This window comes from Clupea harengus, chromosome 20 (assembly GCF_900700415.2).
Source record: "Clupea harengus chromosome 20, Ch_v2.0.2, whole genome shotgun sequence".
Lineage (NCBI taxonomy): Eukaryota > Metazoa > Chordata > Actinopteri > Clupeiformes > Clupeidae > Clupea > Clupea harengus.
The window spans coordinates 6,010,531-6,028,521 of NC_045171.1; positions in this window are offsets into that span (position 1 = coordinate 6,010,531).

The window sequence follows — 17,991 nt, forward strand, 5'->3', positions numbered from 1 at the left end:
GATGTAAAGGTTCAAACCTCACACCCAGCATCACTACCACATTCTTTGGACGTACGACAAATTTCTCAAGAACTGCTTTAGATGTTTAATTTGGTATGCTGTTACTTTGCTACATTTGCTCACATTTTAAATAATTAAAATAACAATTTTAATAATTCAAAGCAGGTCAGACTACAGTTAACGTAGAGATCATTTTGACATTGCATTTTGGAGCTTTTAGACAGAGGTTGAAGCATAGTATCGGTGGGGCTGTGCTTGTTAGATTCATCTGTTTGGGTATCTTCTAAGAAACCTCTTTTCCATTCAGTCATAAACACTTATAGCATTTCTGCTTCCAATATGTCTGTTATCAAAGAACATACATTTTAAAGTTTGTTTTGGTGCTTTGATGTAGTCATAGAGGTTCACTGAAACACCTCCATCTGTTACTGTTGAACACTCTCCAATTCACTCCCTCTTGTGGTACAGCCTGTGTGCTCACTGAACAAATCAATACCTATCAATCGATCAGAATTGAGAATTAAACTAAGCCACGAGGCAGTGGTTTTAATATCACATTATATTATGGATACAAGTCAAGAACATGAAAGGCAAGAAAAACATGGAAAGGTTTTGGAAAAGAGGCCCTGAAAAGAATGAAGAGAAGTTAATCCTGTCGTGAATCCTGAGTGAATTATTCAGGACCATAATACAGCTGTTAGCATTCAGGACTTCCCCCCACAGAAATTCCTGTCTTTTGTGTGTCTTCCTTGGAAAAAAGTTCACCGCAAACGTCCTCATCTCTCCTTTCCTCTGCTCAAGCTTCAAGACGGTATTGGGGAAACAAAATCAATGGATTGTGGCATTTTGATGAATGTCACTCCTAGTTTTTACTTATTTTGACTTCACTGATGTTAGTTATGTTGCAGTATTACACATGCTATTGTTTTGAAGTTTTCACCACCTTCTATCAGGACAATACCACAGAACAATAAAACAAACATCAATTTACAATACATTAACATTTAATACATAAAACATGAACAAATATAATTCAATTACTACACATTCATTAAAAGATAAACCAGAAATGCTGTTCTCTCTCTATCAGATATGGCACAAAGAGCAGCCTCATATTATATAGCAAGAAATCCAGGATGCTCCTACAGCACACCAAGGTCAAGATAAAGATGGGTGAAGTAGAGTGTAATGGACCCAATGTCTTGAACATTTTAATTGTGCTGTAAACTGTGTTTTTTCAATGTCAAAGAAAGTTGTCAAGTAAACAAGTAATAATTCAGAGGTGGAATTAACTTTTAAATGCAGATAGGCCGCCTGAGGTGTCTGCTTTAGAGATTAAGGAGAATTTAATTACTTCCAAACTGCAAGTTGAATGAAAAATGGGGTTTCTAGAAAAACATACTTTATTGGGAATAATTGTAGCAAAATGAAACAATAAATAACCTACTGAATGGTGTAGAACGCATATGCTCCATGCTTTAATGTATGGAGCCTCTTTTTAAGCATCCTTAAATATGGTACAATTGATATCTAATTTTAAGATTCATGGTTATAATGTATTTTATGTTATATAACACTCATACCAACAGTTACAGTATATAATTTAAATATATACTTCCGGATTAGGTTAAGATTTCACTTGAGCTTGAGCTTAGAACACTGCATCAACACTGAAGTGGAATTTAGTACACTGATACTTCCTAATTCAAAATGCAAGAAGTTATGTCGCAGGAAGCTTTGACTTCATGAGAAAAGAGCAACATAACTCAGCTGAAGGACCTCTGCACTAGCACTTTCAACCATGACATAACGTCAAAGGGTCTCATACACTGTACCCATGCAATGTAGACTCCACACAGGATGTGTCTGAAGTATTACTCACCATGACTCTTTCCTCCGTGTTTCACATTCCTGCTACTGATATTGCAACATGCAGGGGGTTAGTGAGGTTTCTGCCTGCTCTAGGTAAGAGACTGTAAGTGACTCCCAGGAGAGTTAAGGGGAAGACAGTGTTCCGTTTTGGAGTAAATGTTCCAATTTAGAATGTTGCTAGTGTCTCCCTTTTTTGTGTCCAGTGTTTGCATGTATGACTGTTACCATTCCATCCGTGTGTTGTGCTGTAATGCCAGGGTATTAGCCCGTGTCTTGGTTAGCGTTACCTGTGCAGCGTTAGTGTCTTTGTTGTGTCAAAGCCAGACACCGCCTCCCATTTCTCATCAGTGTGAGATCAGTGCGTTTGGCCTGTGTGCTTTTCAAAATAAAAGTATAATGAATTTGATGTGAATGTGTGTGTGTGTGTGTGTGTGTGTGTGTGTGTCTGTGTGTGTGTGTGTGTGTGTGTGTGTGTGTGTGTGTGTGTGTGTGTGTGTGTGTGTGTGTGTGTGTGCAATATAGTAAGACCTTTGTCTGCAAATGCTGATGGCTGTGATAACAATGATCCTCATCTCCATACTACTTAGCTCCGTCCACTCACTTTGTCTCTTTTCTTCCGCTCCTACTCTCGACTGTGGGATGCTGCCACAAATTCGACTCTGCTTTTAATTCATACTGTATGCCAGCCAGTTTGCCCGTAATCTAAACAAATGCCATCATTGACATAGTTTTGTACTTCATTGCTTATCCTTATAAAAGTAACCTTATTGTAGAACACTGTATACCCAATAAGCTGTTCTATAACCGATACCATTATTTTCTACTATTAATTCTGCATATTCCTCGTATATACCTTCATGGAATCATGTGTGTATTATGTGCATATGCTGCATGTGTGCTAATGTGTTTTATCCTCTGATACGTGCAGGAATCGATCTGCTTGATCCTGATCGTCTCTTCTTCTTTTCTCCTCCCTTCTGCCACTCCCCCTTCCTTTTCTACCTCTATCTCTCGACCCAGCTGGCCCCAAGCAGATTCTGCTCAAGCAGAGGTTCTGCTCAAGGTTTCTTCCTGTTAAAAGGGAGTTTGTCCTTAGTGCTTGCTCTAGGGGGTTCAGGCTCTGGGCTCTGTAAAGCGCATCGAGGTGATTTCAATACTTCTTGGCACTACATAAATAAACTTGAATTGAATTGAATTGAATTGAATCGAATCGAATCGAATCGAACATAACATCATTTAATTTAGTTTTATTTGAAGAAACAGTATTCCCATGTTTTGGCTTCCTATATAACAGACAGCATTCCCATGTTTTGGCCTCCTATATAACAGACCGTATTTCCATGTTTTGGCTTCCTAATTATACCCAATTCCACATATAAACACCACATAAGCTCTCTCCAAGAACTGTGTCCAAGGACTGAAACTTAATAATTAATCACTTACACTCTTTTAAATGACTCCAATTAACTTAAGTAATTAAAGGTCAGTTAACACTAAGCCCCTTTTAATGTTGTTCTTTGTATACAGAAATAGTCCATAAATGCTGTTTTTTTATTTCCTTGAAAAATGCAGGAGAGTTAGGTGCTTTCTCATTAGTGCCGACATTAATGTTCACATTAATTTAATTCACGCTTGTGCAAAAAAACGTCCTTGTGAAACTGAATGTTGGAGCTAAAACTAGAGAAAGAGAAAACGTTGTTCAGGTGATTGGTGCGGTTGAACCGCAACGGCTTCTGCACAAAAGAGATGTCAATATCCCGTTTTCTCTTAGCTAAAACTACTATGGACCCTCTTGTGGGGACCCTCCATCAGATGTTATGGCCTCTCATGTTAAAGACGAGAGAGCCATCAGGGTGCCCCTGGCCTGTCTACTGCTGCTGAACTATTATCAGCCCACTCACACACACATCAGTATGGGCAGCAGAGTGTTTGTCCTAGGCTTCCCGAAAATCTCCTGGATTTAGCAGATAAGTAGGTGAGCGGCGGCTAACACTAAGTGAAACGATCAAAGCCCCCCAACCCCCCAACCCCCCAACCCCCATCTCCAATACCAGTATGATATTTCTCTCCCCCTCTAGGAAAATAAATAACATAAAAACCTTACTTAAGGTTTTAGCCCTGATAAATAGCAACAGCGGGGGCCAGAGCCAGGATTACAGGGGGTGTCGGTCCAGTGGGTGTTGGGGAAGACAACAGCTTGCCTGACCCAGGAGGGAGCGAGGGGAAGTATATATATCATAGCTAAGAACCTTGGGTTTAAATGGACAGCCCATAGGATTATCAGTCACTCCATCAGATGTTCATTTTGAAAACATATGTCAGGGCTTAGAGCTGCTGTAAACACTAGCAGCGATGAAAGTTTATCAGAGTGGGAGCAGTCTCTTGGATCGACTGGCCTTGAGCAGCTCAGATGGAGCCGCTGCTGGGTTGCAGGCTGTTAAAGTGTTGATGGAGCTCATTGCTTTGTCCAGGTAAGAATGAGTCACACACACACACAAACACACACACACACACACACACACACACACACACACACACACACACACACACACACACACACACACACTCACACACACACACACACACGCATGCACACACACACACACGCGCACGTACGCACACACACACACACACACACACACACACACACACACACACACACACAGTCACACACACACACACATGCACATACCACCAATAGCAGCCTGTATTTTCTCGAATCAACAGGCATCTATAGCACATCTGTGGCTAGTGCCTCTGTAATAGGCCGAACGCCTGAGGAGCATCAGCAGAACACCCATCTGTTCTCATTACAGGTGAGAAGAAGAGAGAGAGGGAGACAGAAAGGTTCACTTCCCTCAACAGTTTGCCACAGATGTTGCTCCTCCACATGAATAGCCGTGCCTATCGTACATATTGTAGTCACGAATGCAAAATGCATATAGACACACGCGTGATATATATCTCCACATTAGGGATAAATACTTTTTGGTAGAAATGGGTAGACTGGTGGTAGTCTGGTAGACTGAGTCTAGAGTTTAAGAAGAAATTCCTCCTGTAACTGTCAAGAACTACTAAAACACTGCAATATGCAAATTTCTCACTGCACTCAAGTGAAAAAACAGGTGGAGTGATCTAGCAGGCCTTTGTATGCTATAAGCCCCATTTTCTTTTTTATTTATTTGTTTGTTTGTTGAGACAGGAGCCTCATGAATAATTTCTAAATTTGTTTGCTTGTTTCAGCACAATTTAGGCTTGCTGAGTCAAATTGAAAGAGATTTAGTGCTGATAACTAATTCTAACTTTTCTAACCAAAGACAAGTAGTCAGCAATGAATGTATATATTTCAGATGTGTTTGCAGAAGATTACTTTTTAAGTGCATCTGCGGCAGAGTTTTTATAGGTTACAATCATTTACTGCAATTTGTTCAGTGGCACTGAATATGCGACTTGGAATGGTTGAGTATGTGACTTTACATTCTCTGGATATCTCCAGACATTGGCACATACATCAGAAGATATTGGTCCTATTTGTCTGTGTCTGAGGAGGATTGGTAAAGAAAAAGTGTGTACGTGTGTGTGTGTGTGTGTGTGTGTGTGTGTGTGTGTGTGTGTGTGTGTGTTTGTTTTTGTGTGTTTCATCTTCCTTTACCATGAGGCCAAAATACTCGAGGTTTGGAGAAATAACTCTTGTTTATTATTTATTAATATTTCTGTATATGTATAATAAAAACAAATATTCCAGGAGAGGTTGTAGAAATTCTTCAGCAAAATTCAGGGAGGATGACGTCAAACTGGCTACCACCCAAGAGATAATGGTTAAACCAGTTGTTGCCATGGCAATGACCCCATCTTGAGGATTTTTTGCAGACTTTATGGCCATTCCTACATTTTAAATGGAGTTGATGAATAGGTCACTCAGGTGGTATCCTGCAGTATTAGGGCAAGATGGAGACCCTACCGTAGCATTAACTTATCATGGAGATGTAGGAGGAGCAACACTCCTGCACAGCAAACTCAATTCTGAGGTTCCAAATTCTTTAATGAATCGGCTGGGTGAGGGCCTGGGGTCACATACTTTCTCCATTTTTAATTTGCTGACCACTGTAGGCCTAAATTGGTCTCTGGCACTGAGCTGGTCGTGAAAAAAAAAAAAATCTGGTTGGCATTTTCCCCTCAAGGAGGAATTCTGACAGCAATTTGGTATCAGACTGAATTGCCCCAAAGTAAAATGTCATTACTTTTTAATATTGATGACATCAAACGCAGAGTCTGGTTTTACATCAGGGCATTGATTTCCACAGGCGTGAGGTCCATATGGCATACATTTATGGACTGTTTATGTGATATTTTAGAACGATTTTCCGAGGCAGAGTACCTCACATCTTAATATCAAAGCCTATATTATAACTCCATCAATCCGAGCTCTTAAAGTCTTACACTTTAATCACTTTTATGAGAGTGAGATGAAGGCTAATCAGTGCCTGGCGATGAAGTGGCACACATGGATGGATGTCAAGTGCGCATGTTTGCATATCAAGGTGTTTTTGTTTTGAAATGATTATTTGAATTCAATATACGGATCCAATATACAGGTTATACAGAAAAATAATCGAATTCCTGAGAAGTGGGTCATGTTAGAAGAAATGTTAGACGTCTCTCACATAGACTTCGAAATGTGTAAAATAGCCCTACTACTTGGGCCTACTACTGTAGTAGCCTAATTGAATGACCTATAGTTGTTGTTGTTTTTTTTTCTGGATGGTTTTCTAAAAAAATAAATCCTTAGTTGCAAGCAGTTTTGTGTTAGTTTTAGAGTGAGTGCTGTCTGGACCAAGATCTTGTTTGAACTGTAACTAGAAAACACTGATGGACGAGAGTTCAGCAGGTCGGTGAGGTTGGAGCAAATGATCTAACTAGAGGCCAAATGCTCCGAGATGTCTTACAACAAATTCATAACTCCTAGACTATTATTAAGTGCCACAGTTTGCCTGTTGTCTTCGGATGTGTAAACTGTACAGAATGTGTACTCTATGCCAATTGGCCACCATTACACATTTTATAGCAAACAGGCAGAAGATATGGCCCAGAACAATAGCGACTTATGGAGCTTCTCTCAAGCAGTCAGAATCACCCTTAGTGGCTGAGAGAGAGGAACTGAGCTGAAGAATTATAGGCCTACTCCATATTTCTTCTACGTCATGTTTGAGGTGAATTCCTTAAAGAGTGAAGCACAAGTTATATAATGTGCCAAAGAGAAGTGATCTAAGTTCTGTTTGTTTAGCTAGTGATTGAGTAACTGGACTTCCTCTGTAAATAACATGGTCACATCTAATTGCTATGAAACCACATAAATGAACTAAATGGCACAGCTTTGAGCTATGTAGGGTTGGAATGGGGTTGGAGAGGGGGATAGAGAGACTGTAATTGTGTGAAGTGACAGACAGATTCGATTGTTGCCTGAAATGTCTACACAGGAGGCTTTTGTGCGGCTTGCCCTATTTTACGCTGCCTGACACGTCCCCTGTATCCTGCACCACCAGGTGCTAATTTATGGAACATCTGCCACACACAGCTGGACCTCGGCAACCTTAATGAGGCCAAAGTGAGGGACAACACCCCCTACTGCATCCACACGCAAGATTCCCACAGGCAATAACGAAGTCAATCAAGTGTCACAGTCCAACGTAAGGATCTTCTAAAGAGAGACATTAATCTTCGTCAAATGACTAGCTTTCAGGTTAGTAGGAAGTTGAAATTATGCTTCACATCTTTCGTCAAGATGGACAGAAATTCTAATGTTATGATGCCATAATGCAGATATAAATTTCAGTTTTTTGGGAGAGGGGGAGTTGTTTGTAAACATCTGTTGATTAGGTTTTGCAAAATAAGAACTGTAGATGCATATAATTGATAATGAATGAATGACTGTTATATCTCCGAAAACATACGTTTCTGTGAGTCAGAAAATAGGGTATAAATCAAGGCATGTCAGTGAGTGAGACATTTTTATTTATTTTTTTCTGATTATAATGATCAGTTATCAGCATCTTCCATCAAGTAATTTGGTCAATGAGGGCATAAAATCATATACTGAACATAGGGTAAATTGATATGCCTTAATATAATAGCCCCTTAGAGTCACAATAAATCAGCTACGGTCTTTAATAATGTTGAGCACTTAATAATTTACCAACAAATAATTAAGTGCTGTCAGTCTGTCAGTACAATATTAATAATGACATTAATGAGGCTTTAATCGCTGACACATCATTACTTACTGTTGACTGCCTCTGAATTGGAATGACAACCACTGATCACAGTTTATTAAATACTGTACCCTGTTTATAGTAGCCTAATGTTTAGGGGAATGTTGAATGTTCATGAGTATTGTGAACACTGAGCATTCTTTAAAATTAAGTGTATTAGAATTTTATATCATTAGGACTGGCCGGTATATTGAAAATATTAATAAACGTGATGCAATTTACACAAGATCTAAGAAATGACCTTATTATTTATATACAGTATACAATACACACATGATCTGTGAACACCTGGCAGGAGTGGACACATCCATGAATTACATCATAGTATGAGGAAGCACGAAAGCTGAACATGATTAGAGACTGAAGAATGTTGTAGAAGAATGTTCTAGAAGCAATAAGAAAAGCCAAACTGAAGCTGAATAAGCTAGGAGAAATTCCAGCTGAGGGGAACTGACATTTTTGGGAGACAGTGAGGGCATCAGACCAGAAAAGGGTCAGCAGTTGAAAACATACCAAGGCCCCAATGATGCAAGAAGAACACACAGAGGTTTAATGTAATGATAAACTAGATGGGACAGTCGATACCCAACCTCTCCGAAAGGATGATGCCTGCGAGACAGCTAACTGAGAAGATAACTGAATAGGAGTGGACTCATGAGTGTGAGAAGTCATGGAGTGATCTGAAGGAGCTGCTCACAGAGGAACCAGTGAGACCCATCAGGATGTCATCAGAGGCATCACGGAGTGGGCTTGAAGCTGTTCGACTGCAGAAGCGTGATGACTGGCACCCGATTGCATACACATCACGCTCAATGACAGAAATTGAAAAAGAACTACTCAGCATAACACATGTGTGTGAACAATCCCACCAGTTTGTGTCAGGATGGGCAATCAGTGTTGATACCGGCCATAAGCCACTCAATGACTATCCACTGAGAATCCAAAGAACGATGAATCGACTCTAACACAGTGAATGTGATGTACACCCGCGGGTAAGCTGATGTACACAGCTAATGCGTTGTCCAGAGCTGTCGACCCAACGGAATCGACAAGCACCGATATAAATGTGTGAACGCTTATGTGAACAATCTAGACCAACTTAGACAATGGTGTCGTTATGGAAAAACACAAAAAACAAACAAAACATTTCTCGTCTCAAAATGCTTGAAAATGTGGTGTCCTTATGTGAACATTCTCTTCCAAGTTAGACAATGGTGTCGTTATGGAAGAACCCAAAAAACAAACAAAACATTTCTCGTCTCAAAATGCTTGAAATATGAAACAGAATCCTAATAAATAAAACCCACGATCCTACAGTGCTTTCACTGGCTGCTACACCAAACCATTTTCAAAATGAAAGAAAAAAACATTTATAAAATATTTTAAACTTTGTTCCCCCACATTGTGAAACACCTACTTTGCCACTGACTGAACTTCCTTTCATACTGATGTATGCTGTATATAGGCCTGCAATTGTCTCATGTTTAGTGTTTTTTTTTTAATCCAGAATTGTGTTTCAGGTGGGAAACACCCACACTTATTTTGATAGCACTTAAAGAGCACCTATTATGGTCATTCTCAACGTTCATAATTTCATTTTTGGGGTTACTAGAATAGATTGGCTTCTGTGGGAGAGAGAGTTCCTCTCTCTGGTGTGTACTTTAGGCTTTGTAACTTTGCATTTGCATGCAGAAAAAGCTACACAACACACTAAAGGAAAGGGAAAAACTGGAAAAGCATAATAGGTCCTCTTTAAGATATGCTGCTTTTATTTTTCATCTCAATTGACCACAGCTATTTAGATATAGGACAGTTCGATGTGTTAACCTTTTTGACATTACAAATGACTTGTCAAACTATGGAGATATTGGTCTTTGTATTACTTTCAACATGCCGTGGTGTTAGCAAGAGCTTTCATCAATAATTGCTTGACGCATTTGGTCTTGAAGGTCCTAATGATTCTAATATACAATAGCCTTTAGTGATCCAATTGCCTGGCACGTCCGTTTTGTGTGGGAAAGGGAAGTAAAAGCAAGTAAAAGGAGAACAAATCTCTTCAAGGCCAATTAATTTTCGCATTCAGTTACGGTGACATTACGGCGCTGTGTGGACTCCATTGTGCAAAGGCGAAGCAATCTGTGTGCGCAGCTAAACAGACTTTTAATGATCATGATCATGAACCAAGGATATGACAACCTTGCCGCAAAGTACATTCACTCGGGCTGAGAAGAGACTTGTGAAAGTCAAACACCTACTTATGCGGTGAAGGTGCGCGCCAGCAGACATGAAAAATCTGGTGCTTGGCCCAGGGGCAGTGCTGAGTGTTGGTGTTTGGATTCCTTCCTGAGCCATGCCGAGCTTGGCAAAGAGCGGTCGTCTCCTCAGGATGCGGACGGTCGATGCGACCTCTGGACGCTTGGTCATCCCAAAAAGCAGAAATTCACACCAATCTGTTTGAGGTGATCTGTTTTTACCGCTGGTAGTGTTTATCGTTGAAGAGACAGGTGGACTCGTTATATGGCGCCAGTGTTGAGACATCTGTTTTTTCAGGAAGCTGCCGTATAAGTAATCAATTTGGGGCTTCATTGAGTAAATAAATGAATTTAAATGAATACTCAGAAACGCTGTTGACAAGTTGAACATAGTGAATGAAAATGCTAAAACACATAAATAAACTGTTGAAAACTTTATAGAGAGTGCTGCAGGAAGTAAGGTGATTTCCATCACATAACGAGATCCATCTGGAAGGAGAGCAGGTGGCACTGACATTTTCATCAACAGATAAATCAATTATTGTTTCCATTGCTTATTTTTGTTGTTGTTGATACTGCTAATGTGTAGGTGAACCAGGCTAAACTGGTGCATCATACCAAAAACAACAAATGGGCTCGTAAAATATCAGTAGTCATTCTGAAATGTCATTGCACTAAACAAAGGAATATGAGGACAGTAACCATTAAAACCAGCCAGGCCCTGAAACATAGGACTAAGGGTTTTTTAAAGGTCAAATTAAGCCTTCATTATTTATTTTGGAAAAAATGTGTGTTCCCGCTAATCATGATTTCATTTCTGTCCAGAGTAGTCATAGATAAAACTCTCTCTGTCTTGTGTGAGTGAGGGTGAATAGAATGTGAGCTGATTAAAATCGGACGTCACATCACTCGAACTGGATAATGTTGTGGTGTGTAAAATCGTGTCAACTTTAATTGAACCTCTTCTGTTTTCCTTTTCTTTTTTTCCACTCGTTTCACCTCTGTCCCCCCCCACCCCCTTGCACACTCTCTCTCTCTCTTGCCAATGTATTAATGTGTCTGTCTAAAGACACACAAGGTTTTCATACCCAATGACTCAGTGAGGTTGAACCTGTTAACTTTAAGACTTCATCAGGCCTTACTCTTGCCATATAAATTCTTAAAATCATTGATTTCCGTTTTGTTGATAAAATGTCCAATATTCGACAATAGTCCCCAGAAACAGGATCATGCCTCATTAGTAATTAAGTCCATAACTAATTATCAAGGCTAATTCATATGGCACCTTGCTAACTAAAGGGGAAATGAATATTAAGTTGTTTGGAGTAAAAGGGTCCCTAATGAAAACTAACAAATTGAAGTAATGGCCATAGCTAAGCTAATGTGGCAGCGTATTTCAAAGGCTGAGTAAATCATTATAGGTGAACTTGAACTAGCTGGGAGTCGGAATGCCTTTTTAGTTACTTCTGAATGACGGAAATGTTTCACACTATTTTTTTCTGTGATAACTAGACCTCAAATATCTCGGTAATGTGCTGTAATGAGGCCTCAAAAGTTGGGTGAGAATTCAGAATATTTTTGCAAGCAATGTGCTTGCACTTTTTTGCATTCCTCTGCAAAGTTCCATCTAACGATCCTGACACACACAGAGACACGCACACACACACACACACACACACACACACACACACACACACACACACACACACACACACACACACACACACACACACACACACACACACACACACACACACACACACACACACACACACACGGGATGCATACCCTCAGTTGTGATTCATTCACAAAATGATCTTTGTATTCTTCCCCTCAGTTTTTTCCCAGTAGGGCATTAATTAAGTATGTGCCTGATCATTTCAATATTTTAGATGACAAAAGGCTGACAGTATGGTGTTGGTATACTTTTGGGTTGCTGTATTTCATAGCAGATCATCCCAGCCCCTTGTTCCGAAAGCAGACAGTGGAGGCACTCTTTATCCAAGGCGGCTCCAAACAGGATCTATTAATCTGGCATCTGTTTGCCAGAGGTCATTTTATCCATCATTTGATATATGCAGAAATGCTGGAGGAAGCCTTAGGCTAATGTTTTCACCATTTTTAGCACAGACATCCTCAAGTTGGTTGTTTTTATCTCTGCCTTCTTCCTCAAGATTATTGAATCAAGGAATTGAAGAATATTGAATCAAAACTAGACGTGCTACATAGCGCTGCACAATATGACCGCCGCACAGTGAGAGAATGAGCAATTGACGGAGTATGAAATCAAGGGCCCCTAAGGCACGATAGCTTTCTGGGCCCTCCATCTCCCAAGTGCACAGTGTCCACAGCAAGTGGCAACTCACAGTCTATCCACCCTGGGCTTATGGTATGTATTTAATACTTGTAGATTGCCTACAGGAGTCACACCACATCAATACATGAGGCAATACTCTATATTAACACATTTGGATTGCCAACAAATACAAAAAAATAAAAAGACACCTGTGTAGCTCATCACACAGGATGAATGAGACTAATACTACAGGCAGTAGCTGTGTCACACACACACACACACACACACACACACACACACACACACACACACACACACACACACACACACACACACACACACACACACACACACACACACACTCACACACACACACACACACACACACACACACACACACACACACACACAAAAACACAGAGACAGACACAGAGAGTCCATCTCATACACAAAAAATAGGACACACACACACACACACACACACACACACAGGCAGTAATTGTCTATTGGTCTTGTTCCTGACCCGGCATGCCTTGCGGCTGACCCAGCCTGACCTTTCACATCCAATCAAACATGGCATAAAACATACTTTTAAAGCAGTACATGTCTATAATGATAGACCACTTGCATTCAGGCTGGGGGCCAATGTATCCCTTTGTGTATTGGTGGGGGCCTTTTAGAGTCTGTAAAAGGTCAATCGCGGTTTTAGGCCCATGCGCCAGAGAATGAGCAAGAATTATGTGATATGAGAAGAAATTTTCCGATGCAACAAAAAATTGTGTTATCTTGAATGTTAATGTTTATTGCAAAAAGAGTAAAACGTTTGTTGCATGTCTTATTCTGAGTGAAACTTTAAGGAACTGTAGTTTGTTGATGTGGTAGCTGTACACCGATTGAGTGAGTTACGTTCTGCGGTATGTCTATTTTTTATTTTATATTATGTTTATTTTTTTTCAATTGGAATAATTGATAAACAGTATCAGAAAAACAAAAGCCTAATGATGATTTCCAAATTACAAATTACTGTGATTAATGTGAGTCACAACATTCGCCCCAACGGCGCCTTGGTAACTGCGTCGGCTAACCTTGCCTCTCAGAATATGAAGTCTAATCAGACGCTTTTCAAACAGATATCAATGTGAATAAGGTCAGATTGGTAGCCTCACTCCCCCCCAGCTCCTCATTAGGAAATTATGAGAAGCGCTGCTTTGTCTGCCACTGCTAATAAGCCGAGGAGCAGGCAGCAGTGCGCTAATGGAGGATAAGATTGCATGCGTCCCGCTGGGAGCTCACCGTGGGTAAACAAAGCAGCGCAATGTGTGTCCTGCAGCTGTTTATACACCCATGCATGTGGTCCATGCCTAAAGTGGATGGACTGGAAACCTGGCAAAAAAAAAAACGCGTCATTCTGACGATCATTGAGCATTCCTGTTCGTTAGTTGATGAAACGCATGATTTATCTGTGAAAAAAGTACATTTACAACTGAGACTCCCCAAACTGCAATCAAATCATAGTGATGCATTGTGGAAAAGTGGAAAAACTTCTTGGATTTGTTTTGCAACCCCCCCCCCCCCCCCAACATACACAGGCAAAAAGAAAGAAAAAAAAACATACTTGTATTAATATTTAATCACATTCTGAATGGGGGAAAACAATTACGGAAGTAAATACACCTGTCCCACCATGCAAGAAATTGAGAAAATCCTGTGACAAGCAGCTTTTCTCCAGAGGTGAAAGGTAGGCAATGAATGCAAAAAAAAAAAAAGAAAAAAGATTTGCAACGCTGTAATTCTCATTTTGTATTATTTGCTTTCCAGCTTTTGAGTTCAAAGAGAGTACCCACGAGACGCCGAGCTGTTATCCCGCCGCCACTTTGCCCACTCACTCGTTTTATTCAAGGAAAAAACCAAATACATTGAACATTCCCTGAAGTGTCAGTGGGTGGATGGAGTCTATACTGTTTATCCTAACTCCTTACCTTTTTCTCCTGCGATGCTGATTCTCTCATCATAAATAATAAACAATCACATTTGTTTGTGATTTGAAATGGAAAGGTCACTGAGTTCGCCTGGATTGTCCTTCATTTATGGTGTATTGCACGGTAATACAAACGCATATGGGAAAACCACTGTTTGATCATGAAAGCTATGTTTCTGATGGAATATATCCCATAACAAAAACAGTTGTTTAGTGATTTGTATGAAGTGGCAGCTCACATTATGTATTATTTAAATAGTGATACACAGTGTAACCCAGACTCCAAATTGGTGAATATGAACAGCCCTTAACTAATCAGGCTTCTGCCGGTCCCCAGCATATTTCACCTTTCTCCAGCCGTCGGGAGTGTCAGGCCCCAGTCTATCTCCTGACATCAGCAGAGTAGGTGAAGGATGAGCTCCCATCTCAGTGCATCCACTGCCTGACTTTATCTCTGTCCTTGCCCACTGACCGTGACCAGATGAAGGCAGCTCTGTCCAGAGAAGATAGTGGGATGCTGTGGTTGATTCCATAGGCAGTGGATATGTGTGGGTGTCATTCACTGATCCCTGACAGAGATGGGTCCTTGGAGAGAGGAGGATGGTGTTGGTGGAGGTTATTGTGCTTAAGTGGGATGTCGACAAAAATGAAAAGAGAAGCCTGGTGCCTTCACCGGCTAAATTCAATTTCCTCGGCCAAAGACATATTATGAGGTTCTGTCATTTGTGCGTGTGTGTGTGAACAATGTCAGTGCCATCACACTTAATCCTGTGTGATTTTTCTGTCTTTTTATCTCTTCAGTTGTGCATAATGCACCTCCACTGTTGCCAGTGAGAACTACTAGTCTCTAGTTCTCCTAGAGAGACGGCTTAGTTTCCAAGGTTGCTAGTAAGAACCACTTGTCTCTGAGGTGTCTAGCGACATCTGTGCATTATGTCACCTATTGCTGCAACAGCAGACACAGTCAGAGCACGAAATGCTTCATCAAAGCACAGAAAGTGATACATTCCAGAAACACTCCGGAGACATTTTCCGTGTAAATCATAATTAAAGGTTCTTGAGATTTGTCAAAATCGGCATGGGCGAGCGACAAAACCTAAAAGGTGTCTGGTGGATACTAACACTCGGCAGACAATATAATTGGGAAGGGAGTAATCTTTCAAACAATACAGCTTGCCAGATAATGATGGAATGTTTCCTGTTGTTGGGGTCTTATTTATTCAACACAGAACCTGTGACACCCACTGAGCTAAATATGCCACTTAGTTGGTCTTACTAGCCCAGTAGCTGTGGTGATTTTTTATTTTTTTCATATTTCTTCCACTTCCCCCACCCCCTCACACATTTGTGCATACACACACAGACAGGGATAGACAAACAGACCCCCCCCCCCCCACACACACACACACACACTCACACACACACACACACACACCCTTCTCTCATCTGCTGCTGCCACGGTAATGGGTCCCCCTGTGCTGAGCCTCAGTGCTGACATTACACTACTGCTGTAGGGCCGGCATGATTTACTCCTGCTAAATGTCAGGGTAACTGTAAAGATTTATATAAATAGGAAATAATGCTGACAAAGCTCTTCAGCAGTTGATCTGACAGGCTGTACGTTTCAATGATGGTCCATGCACAGGCGTCAAAACCTCTGATCTTTTATTATGTTAGTTCGTTTTCACACACTGAGACTTGGGTTGGTAATGCCTTATTTGTACTATAGAGAACTCATATACTGTATAGAGTACATTTATATTTAATGACAACATGAATATCAATGTTGTAATGCAGAAAATCAGCATTTCTGATATTCTGGCTTGAAATACTATATCATATATCTGTTTTGGCCATGGAGGCCATGACACCAACATTTCGAATTCGGATTTCTATTTGTGTGGTAAATTTATTATTTTAAATATATATATTACATACTATATGATGCATGAATGTGTTTATTTGTTTGTTACAGTATGTATATCATATGTTATGGTCACTCTATATTCTTTAGAGTCACACAAAGTTTTTCTCATCATCTGAATGTAGTTTCCACTTTGCAGTTTGTCAAAGTGAAATTGAATGCCTTTACAAGCGTGGCCTTTTTTTCTTTGAATCACATGAGTGAGGTTTGGGTAGAAAAACTAGCTTGATCCTGGGTCGCTACATGTGGAGACATAATCAGGTTTTAAAATCATTGGCGTGTTTGAAAATAAACAAGTTGAGGTTCATTGTTTGCCGGTTCACAAAAGGGACAGTACAATTTCTTTTGTGCGGGAGGGGCCAAAAAGTGGATATCAGGTATGAACAAACAGTGCTGGAAATGGGGTAAAGCGCAAGATTGGAAATTGCGTGCTGATCTCGGATGGCAACTTCAAGTTCTACAGTGTATTGCTGAAACTGTTTTGAGGTCAGACATGTTGAATATTCTGAGTGCAAGGGCATTGTTTACTTTGTGGAGTTCAAAACTCCCTTGAAAGATGCGATGGAGGAAGCCCTTGAAAGGAAGAAGCTATAGTATGCGGAACTGGTAACAGAAGCAAGGGGACGAGGTTGGCACGCACACAAGACCAGTGAAGAAAGATGATTTGAGTTTTTGAGGACAGTCACTCAAAGGAGCTTTGAAGCAGTTGTCTGAGGCAGCTGAAAAAGTGAACCAGGGGTTATGGCGGAAACATTTTTTTTATTCCCGTACCCTAAACTGAGTTTGTACTCCTTAGGGAGTTAGCCTCTTACCCTGGATAGCCTGTAGCATGCTATAGTATAATGGCTAGCCTGTGGCATGCTATAGTATAATGAGATTGGTGTTTAGATAATTAGGCAGTGCATCGTTCAGGCACTGAGATATGCATGTGAAATCTTTTCAAGGTGTATCTTCAGGTGTATCTGTTGCTGTCCCTGGTATTGACATGTGTCCTAACCCATCTTGAGTATGGAGGTGGGTGGGTCTGGGACGCCACACACCACTGTTGAGCATTCTGGAAGTGGTATTGGCTCAATTCAACGAAACACTGATGAAGGAAGGTTGACAACCACTTGACAACCCCAGTGAAATGCTTACAAAGGCATCTTTGTTTGATGTTGTTGTTAAGTATTGTTAAGCATCAATGTAGTGCACTCCCTTGTTAAAACACTTAGGCTAGGTTGTTGAGTACAAGTACTTGTACACTTAGTGGCTGCTGTGAATAGGGCATGTAAAAACAATAAAGACTGGCAGAAGGGAATAGATCCCTTTGCTAGCTTTAGGCTAGCAGCCCAAAACAGCCATGTAGATGCACCCAACTAAGTTACATACGAACAAACTAACAGAATACCCCTACAGTC